Below are 9476 nucleotides of genomic sequence, written 5' to 3'. Positions count from 1 at the left end.
CTCTCTCTCGTGCTTTTTCTTTCTGGCAAGCACATATGCCCTAGAAGAAAAAAAAAAAAAAAAAGAAGAAAGAAATATTCCTACACATTATTCATACTGAAGACTTTCAAAAGAGCCAAAGTGAAAGGTATGATACCCCAATAGGAAAAATATAGGAAAAATTAATAATCAACAATGAAGTCAAAAGCTACATATCTATAACTTTATTTGCATGGGATCATTGCTTTTGTTTCAGGTCTTATAAACAAGTTCAGTGGAGGAACTTAACTCAAATTCCAGATTCCAGAATGATAGCCAAAATATCAGAAATGTTTTCAATCTGAGAGGACAAAATTATTCAGGCATTCAAAGCAGCTCTATAATCCACATACTGATCAGGTCTGTCTTTGGAAATATATTCATCATTAGAACAAAGATGTATGCCAAATAGATCACCTATTTAGTCTTGTAAAAGGCAATTTAATAACTACTATAATATTCATTTACATTGATTGAAGGGAATAGGACACAAGGCATGTGGTGGGGCTTTCCCCATGTTCTCTGGTAGAATCACTGTGCAACTAAATTGTATTAAATATTAGACAGTATGTTTAAGCATGTTCTGAAAACTTTTTTTAACTCCCCCCCCTTTTTTTTAGTTTTTTTGTTATAGGGCATGTACACTTCACCAGAGAGAGAGAGAGAGAGAAATGGAAAGAGGAAAAATGAGAAATCAAACCCCATGGAGGATGGCCAGTTGCAATCCCTTCTCCTCTAGTCTCCTTTAGGGATTTTTGGTCATGCAACACACATGCACCCAGCAAGATTTTCAAGCCACTAGGTCCAGAACTTCAACCATGCAGCTGCCCACGAGAGATCCAGTACCTTAACATCTCTGCCACCTGCTGACCCCTGAAGACCTTTTTTTTAAGAATTATTTACTTAATTCCATCTGTTGTTATTATTTTTTAATCTAACCAGAGACAGAGAGAAAGGGAAAGCAAGAAAGCAAGCCACCAGGTCCAGGACTCAAACTGTGGTAGTCCATCTGGGAATCCAGTGCCTTTAATCATCATGCAACGTGCCAGCCCAAGCCCTGAAAACTTCTGATTGCGTATTATTCTAATTAGCTATGGCACTTAAGTTCTGTTCAGTAAGTAAACATTTAAACCATTTTAAGCTAATTCTGAATTGAACTTACAAGTGAAATTAGAATCGTCAAGAAAGAATTCATTTCCTTTTAGACTTAACAGCTTGTATGTGCTGTGCTTGACTCCCACTGATGTGCAGACATAGGGCACACAGAATCAATCCTAGACGAAGAGTGTGTTCACTTTTAGGCAAGGTGACTGCTTCGAAAAGTAAAATCTATAATGAAAAATATTCAAAGTTACAATACATAAAGGCATAAAAATATCATAAAATTCCACACATAATCTATTATTTAAAAATCCATCTAAATGTTTTTAAATATAGAAAACCTTACCCTTTCAATTTTTCCCAAAATCTTTCATTATAAAGTTAAGATACTGGGACCAGCAGATGGCATAGCAGTTACATTGCTGGACTTCTACATGGTTGACCACAGTTCAAGTCCTGGACCTGGTGGCTTGAAAATCATGCCAGGTGCACGTGTGTGTATATCTCCAAGATCCCAAGAGGAGAATGGAGAAGGGACTGAGGTATGGCCACTCCCCTTGGGGGGTGATTTCTCACTTTCCCTCTCACTGCCCTTGTCTCTTTGTATGTCTCTTTAGGCAAGGGCCTCTTAAAAATAAATAAATAAATAAATAAATAAATAAATAAATAAATAAATAAATAAATAAGATTACAATACCAGGACCAGCAGGTGGTATGGTGGTTAAGATGCTGGATTCCCACATGGCCAACCAAGGTTTCAGTCCTGGACCCGGTGGCTTGAAAATCATGCTGGACATGTGTGCATGCTCAAAATCCCAAGAGGAGAATGGAGTAGAAGGGACTGAAACATGGTCATTTGCCCTGGGGGTGATTTTCTCATATTACTTCTGTCTGTCTCCAGGGACACTTGCCCTACAGCAAGAAGAAGATACTGATTTTTTTTTTTCAATGTTCCTCTTATCACAGACATTTCTACTTATCAGTACTTAAGGGATTTTTGCCATCAAGTAATAAAAAAGATAGTACAAGCAAATACTACATTTTCCAGAATGACACCTACACATTTAATGATTTAATTGTATGTTTAATGATCAAAGAAAAAAAATCAATGGAGTAGTCATGAAGTAAATGTCTGAATTGTTCTTCTAGTTTGTTTTAGCCATCAGAATTATTATATGTAACAATATGTACTGCAAAAGGTCCAATGAGTTATCTAGCACACACAGCCATGTCTTAGCTATTTTAAATGAATCTATAATAAATTCAGAACACATATCAAAGTGATAGTACCTAAGAATATTTGCACAGTGATACTAATCATTGTCACAAAATGACTATGCACTAAGAATATATCAATTAAATCAGAATGTTAGGAACAAGGTTAAGCATATCTTTTATGGTTTAGATAAACTTTCAGAGAAAAATAGTGGTTCATCCTGAGGCAAGAATTATTTTGCTATGCAGAGTAATATCCTTTCCTTAGAGCAAATCAAGGGCTGAAGAAAACTGTGAACTTGAACTGTAGCAGCAATTTATTTTATTAGACTATTCTGGTACTGTACTCTACTTTAGCACTAACTGCTTTGTATAAACAGCCTGATTAACCTCCTATTCCAGAGACTTGCTTTTAGCACTGTCTTTGTTTTTAGTTCACAATACATAACTTTCTTGCTGATCTCTAGATTGATAACTTTCTTGCTGATCTGTAGATTGATAGTTAATACTGTTACCTGAATAGCTATTTCTTTTTTCATCTGCCAGAAGACAAAGGTAGAGAGAGAGGAAAAAGAGAAAGCATTCCTCATGGGGCTCGGCCACACCTCAACCCCCTCTTCCATCTCTCCATCTTATTGGGACTCTGGGCACACACATATCTGGCCCATTTTTTCTGTATTTCAAGCCACAGTGGCTGTGATTGAAACCAGTCAGCTATGGGGGATCTGGCTCCCTTAACAATTAGGCTCCAGGGCTGGCATACTTGTTTTCTTTTATGGACACTAAATCTTTTATGCTTTCTTCTACTTTATATTGACTGCAACAATGCATAACAACTCCGTTAAAAGTAGAAGACGGGGACCAGCAGTTAGTGTAATGGCTATGTCACTGGACTCCCACGTAGTCAACCACGGTTTGAGTCCCAGACCCGGCGGCTTAAAACTCACGCCGGGCGCATGTGCGTGCGTGCCCAAGATCCCGAGAGGAGAATGGAGGAGAAGGGATTGCAGTGTGGCCATCCCCCCGGGTGGTGATTTCTCACTTTCTGTCTTTCTGTCTCTATGTCTTTCTGGTGAGCGCAAGTGCCCTATAGCAAAAAAACAAACAAACAAAACTCTCCAAATAAAAAAAGTAGAAGACTGTGGGCCAGTAGGTGGCATAGTGGTTGTGGTGCAGTACTCCCACACAGCTGACCACGGTATAAGTCCCAGAGCTGACAGTTTGAAACACACTGGGCACATGTGCGTGCATACCCAAAATCCCAAGAGGAGAATGGAGGAGAAGGGACTGCAGCGTGGCCATCTGCCCCAAGGTTTTCTCACTTTCTCCCTCTTTGTCTCTCCAGTGAGCACACTTGCCCTATAGTAAAAACCTCTCTAAAAAAAAGTAGACATTATAAGCCAAACGTTACATCTCTTAACTACAGCTTATCCTTTGTAATCTTCTTTTTGTTTTATTTTCCCTATCTTGTCTTTCTTCTCTTTCTAGAGTCAGGGTTCTCACTATGGTGTCCACACCAGCCTCAAGCTCACCACCCCCTGCCTCAGCCTCCTGAGTAGCTAGAATTACAGGCACACATCACCACACCCAGCTCATTTAAAATTACATCTCACTTTCTCTTTTCAAAGAAGAGAAATTCTATTTTCAGCTACATACTAGATTTTATTTTGTAACATTTAGTTATAAATTAGTTTCAGGTCTTCAACATCTGTTTTGAGGAAAGCAAAAGAAGAAAAGAGAGAACAATGCCACAGCATGTAACTCTTATTTGTAAATGGGGGTCTTTACTTAAGAGGTAATACAGTCAATTCTTGTTATTCATGATAGCTATGTTTTATAAAATCACCAGAAATACTGAGTTAGTGAATATTAAACCATTATTCCTAGGGGAAATACAGGGTAAGGTGCCTGTGAACCTCTGGTAACAGCATTTCTGCCAACCAATCAATACCTAACTTTATGTGTGTTTTGGTTTAGTAGATATCTATTATTTATTTCTTACCATTGAACTCACAGTCAACTACACCATAACTCACACTCAAATGAAGCTTATCTAACACAGCTATTGTCTCTGTAAGGCACATCACAGACTTGTGCTTGGGAACACTACACAACACTTTAGCGCTCCACTTAGGGAGCATTTTAAATAGCAAAATCACAAATTAAAGGACAAAGATGTGAAAAGTACAATGATAAATAAAACACAGGAAGGACACTTGTTTACAAGAAAAGAACTAAAAGAAGGCAGACTGTCACCTCATTCCACCTCAGTTGCACATTGGGTAACTGTGATTTTTTCCATGTTGTGCACACGTCCACTGCACAATGCTGCAAGGTGGACGTCAGGGTTACAATCTCAGAGAGCAGAGACACAGGATCTGTGAATAGTGGGCACGGACTGTGCATCACTTTCCTTTAGTTCAAACCCATTTTATTAAATTTTTCATTTATTAACATTTTAATGTTTTTCCATATAACAGTGTTGAATAGACCATTTTTCTTGTGTCAAAGAACAAAACTATTTCAAATTAAATGGAAGTCAATCACATGAGAGTCCAGAAACAAAATTATTTAAGGGCAAAAGCCTCTTGGGTATAAAGCACTCAGCATTTATTGTATAGCTGGTGTCCTAAAATCTTTTTTATGGAGCAGGATTGCCACAAAAGTATCTTAGCTACACTCTCTAACTCTGTAGATCAAAGATCTACCCAACTCCATTATACATTAATAATTTTAAAAATAGGTTTTCCTACAGATCACTTCTTATAAATGCAACTTCTTCACCAAAAATTCCAAAGAATACTTTTTAGACACTTGCTATTCAAACAGATAAATAAACAGGCAGTGATATATCAGCATCACAAGATGAACTTTTTTAAAAAAAAAAAGTCCCTATTAATTTAAGTGCTATGTGACCCCCAGCACAAAAATGGACAATTTCATTGTCGCAAGCTGATCAAAACTGAATAAAGAGTTCAAGGCAGGAAAAGCACAAAAACCGATTTTAAATTATTTCCAGTGGATGCCAATAAGGTTACATTTTAAAATGAGAAATACAGGCCAATTTTCAGCAAATTGTTTGTTTTCCTTAACTTATTATTAGATAATAATCAGCCAAAACCCTACTGCATACTGTATTAATTTTTACTTCTAAGAATGATCCAAGAAATTTTCAATTCATTATAAAGTTACCTAGTTTTCAATTCTCCTGGAAAATGATCAAAATCCTATTTAGTGCAAATGATTTAGTATTTGCAACCAATTTAAAATATCTATTGTAAGCAGTCAGCAAGTTGGTGGCTCGAGGAAAGCATCTGGATCCTGCACAGTTGACCACAATTCCAGCTCTGGATCCAGAAAAATATGTGGGGGACCAGCAGTTAGCATAATGGCTATGTCGCTGGACTCCCATGTAGTCGACCGCAGTTCAAGTTCCAGATCCGGTGGCTTAAACTCATGCCAGGCACATGTGCGTGCATGCCCAAGATCCTGAGAGAATGGAGGAGAAGGGATTGCGGCACGGCCACCCCCCCTGGGGGGTGATTTCTCACTTTCTGTCTCTCTGTCTCTCTGTTTGTCCGACGAGCGCACGCGCCCTATAGCAAAAACCTCTCCCCCCCAAAAAAAAAGTGGGGCGCCTGTGTGGATTCCCAAAATTTTAAAAAAGGAGAAAAGGAGAAAGGACTGCAACATGCTCTTCTGCCACAGGGAATGTTTTCTCACTTTCTCTCTGTCTCTCTCTAGCGAGAACATGCAACCTTTCACAAAATTAAAAAAAAAAAATATCTATCACTAAGGTCAGCTCTGTGCCACAGCAGTATTGTATTGCTCTAAAAAAAGTCGGATCTCATAAGCCAAATGTGATTCAAATCCCTAACCTAGTCAGCCTGAAATACCCAGGACACATGTGCAAGTGCCCAAGATTCCATGGGCTGGAAGACTAAAGAAGGGGATGGTGGTATGACCGCCCTGTGGAGGATACTTCTTTTTCTCTCATTCTCACATGCATGGGCATGCATTCTTTCATCATGAATAAAGAAAAAAAATTAAGTATCTATTATATACCCTTCCAAAAAAAAAAAAAAAACATGACATAGCACTTCAAAAATGCTTTCAGGATGAGAGCTGGCTACAGTTCAATTATTATTATTTTTAAAATTTTGCTAGAGAGTATGTGTGCGAGAGAGAGAGAGAGAGAGAGAGAGAGAGAGAGAGAGAAAGCATCCCTTGGAGAGATGGCTGTTCCTCAATTCCTTCTCCTCCATATTTCTCTGGAACTTGGCGCACATGTACCTGTACCCTGCATGTTCTCAAACCCTAAGGTTCAGGACTTGAACCACGTAGTAGGCCATGTGGAATCCCAACTGCCCTAACCAGGATGCCACCAGTTGACCCTTCAATGAACTCTACAGCATAATTATGCCTGTCATCCAGTATTAAAGAAATCTCTTTTTGATTTCTTGGCAGAGTCACTGACTAAATCTAGTCCTTGTCTTATAGAGATAGCTGAGGTTTGTGAAAATTCTTAAAAATCACAGCCTGGCTATAGTGGCATACACTGTTATGATGCTGTGCTCTGCAGGTTAGGACTACACAGACCAGGGTTAGGGTCCCGGTCCAACTTAAAGGCCAGGTGCATGGCATGTACCTTCCCGTGACTTGGGGAGGCCAGCACATGAGGATCTCAGGCTCAACGCTGGCCTGGGCAATGGTAAAATCTCGTCTAAAAAGAGCCAGGTGTTGTGACAGGAGCACTTATAGTCCCAACTGGGAGGCTGCAGCATGGGGGTGATAGCACAATGAGATCTTGTCTTAAATACAACTGCACTTTTATACCAATAAACTGTTTTCCAGTTAGCAGTAAGTAAAAAGTATGCAAACACACTAGGACATAACTAACCAGCGTTAAGGAAACTCGGTCGCTTTTAGACAAAAATCCTCTCAACAAGCACTTTAGTCAGTCAGCTTCTGCTCCCCAAGAAACAGGTGGAGCAGGCAGACGGACCACAGAGTCCAGCGCCATGTTGTGATAATCTTATAACCCAAAGCATAATTTTACAAGGTCACCACCACCACCCATGCCTTTATGTTAGAAGCTGACTAAGCTTGTCCTGTTTTTTCTTTCTGCTGTCATATACCCTCTTAATGGTTTTCAGTATTTAATTCAAAACATAAATACTCTTCTCAATTTATAACTGAAAAATACTAGTAAGAAACTAGCTTTATAAAGGGTTTTTCCTCCCAAATGTCTTATTATTTTCCCATGGATACCCATTTTACCCCCAAGGAATTAAAATAATCTTGTGCAAAACAAAAACAAATTTGCTTAGGTATAATCCATACATACCATTTATACCAGAGGTCTGGGCAAACTACAATACAATCCTCAGGCCAAATCTGGCCCATGCTCATTTTGGTAAATTAAGTTTCACTAAACACAACTTTGCTCATCTATTTAGTATTGACTTGGGTTGCTTTTGCACTACAATGGCAGTGCTGTGCAGTTGGCGTGGCCACCTGGCCTGCAAAGGCCTAACATATTTACTGCCTAGCCCTTTACAGAAAACTGTTGATCCCTGAAGAAATATCGACACTAATTTCCTATGGACATGATGTCAGACATTGGCACTTTCTTGCACAGTTTAGCCATTTTAAGGGAACTAGAAAAGGTATTATATTCTGTTTAAACTACTTTCAGAAGGCAAACAGAAGTACAAAGAGTCTAATAAAATGTTCCTTTCTAAATGATTTAACAGCTTCATGATTGTATACTACAAATTCTCGTTTCATATTTTCAAACCCATAGTGAGACAGTTACAGTGCAATAACCCTGGAAAATCGAGGTTAGCTAAGGCTAGTTGGTGCTAACTGGAGAAATCATGCTTTGCCATTACCAGCTCTTTCAGGAACTGATCAGTATTCAGAGTTCCTCCTAAATTAGGAAATTTATAAGCTTTGGCCAATGACTGTCCACTTGGTTAATGGAGTTTACACTCCATGAACCCTCAAGTTTCAAATCTCTGTGTGCACAGAAACGATTCCTTGAAGGATTTTTCTCTACATACCTAAGCAAAAAGCAAGACAGAAAATGGGTAGGATGATAGATTTAGATCGATTTATCTAACATGTTTTGGAAGACAGAAACTCAACGTCACATGAAGAAATCATCTCCAAGAGGTCATCCATCTGAAATGTTTGCTAAAACGACTGGAATAAAAATACAAATCTGGTCAACTGTATAATAATAATAAAAAAAATTATTCTCATCTAAGGAAATTCACCAAGAGCCCCAACAAGCATCTATACTAAGGCCTTGTAGGTGGTAACTTTTTTTTTTTTTAAAGGAACTTAAAAAAAAAGAAAAAGAAATTCAAGTCATCATGCTGTCTTAATCCCTGACAGGCACGCAGCAGTGCAACCCAATTTGTTATCTTTGGGCAGCTTAATTTCCTATGGGCGGAGGGGCCGCTTTCATGCTGGTTCAGAGCCATCCATCTTCCCTCCCAAATCATATTACCAAAATGTCTTTTAGAGACTCAGGGAAAGGTTTCTCAATTAGTTTCTTTGAACAGTCACACGAGCATAAATAGATTAACGGGAGACCAAATGAGTCTAAAAGGGATAAACTCGCTTCTCAGAATAAAGACAATTTTCAAAGAGAGATATCAAAAAAGGCAAAAAAAAAAAAAAATTCAAAGGCCCATTCAAAAGGCTTCCTGGTCTAGTCTGGGCTAGACCAAAAGAGCAGGTCCCCTCGCCGGCTGAGAAAGCCCAGAGGAGGTTGGACGGCCCGCAGGGCGGAGCGCGGACCCGCGGGGCGCAGGTGGGCACAGGTGGGTCCAGGGGGCCCGGGGACGGCGCGGGGGCGGCCGGTGGGCGGTGAGCCGGGCCGCGGGCACACTCACACAGGTGGCAGCTGGCCGCGGGGACATTTCCGAGCGCCCTGGCCAGAAGCAGCAGAAAAACGAGCACACAGAGGTGAATTACGACCGAGTAGCGGAAGAGAAGGAACCATGGTGGTGGGGAGGGAAGCATGCGATGGGAACAGACTGGTGCCTAGCTCTGCTGTCTTTCTCCTCCATAACTCACCAAGACAAGCACAGTGAGAAGACGGGGGAAAGGAAAGAAAATGGGAAGGAGCG

At 39.8% G+C, this 9476-nt stretch overlaps 1 protein-coding gene across 3 annotated transcripts in view; it reads right to left on the bottom strand.

Annotated features, from left to right (window-relative positions):
• The window catches only part of THNSL1 (threonine synthase like 1), a 15026-nt gene extending 5550 nt beyond the window's left edge, over positions 1 to 9476 (bottom strand). Inside the window, exons 1-2 of one of the 3 annotated variants that reach the window (XM_006139726.2) lie at positions 9424 to 9476; positions 1181 to 1347 (exon numbers count right to left, since the gene is read on the bottom strand). The gene's annotated coding sequence lies outside the window, so the exon portion shown is untranslated. Of the gene's footprint in view, positions 1 to 1180; positions 1348 to 4590; positions 4712 to 9423 lie in introns of those variants that run through there. The other 2 variants (XM_014586109.2, XM_014586123.2) reach the window with 2 other exon arrangements.

Source organism: Tupaia chinensis, unplaced genomic scaffold (genome assembly GCF_000334495.1).
Source record: "Tupaia chinensis unplaced genomic scaffold, TupChi_1.0 Scaffold000001_1, whole genome shotgun sequence".
Lineage (NCBI taxonomy): Eukaryota > Metazoa > Chordata > Mammalia > Scandentia > Tupaiidae > Tupaia > Tupaia belangeri.
The sequence above is the reverse complement of the archived record's forward strand: the minus strand, read 5'-3'. Positions and strand labels throughout refer to the sequence as shown.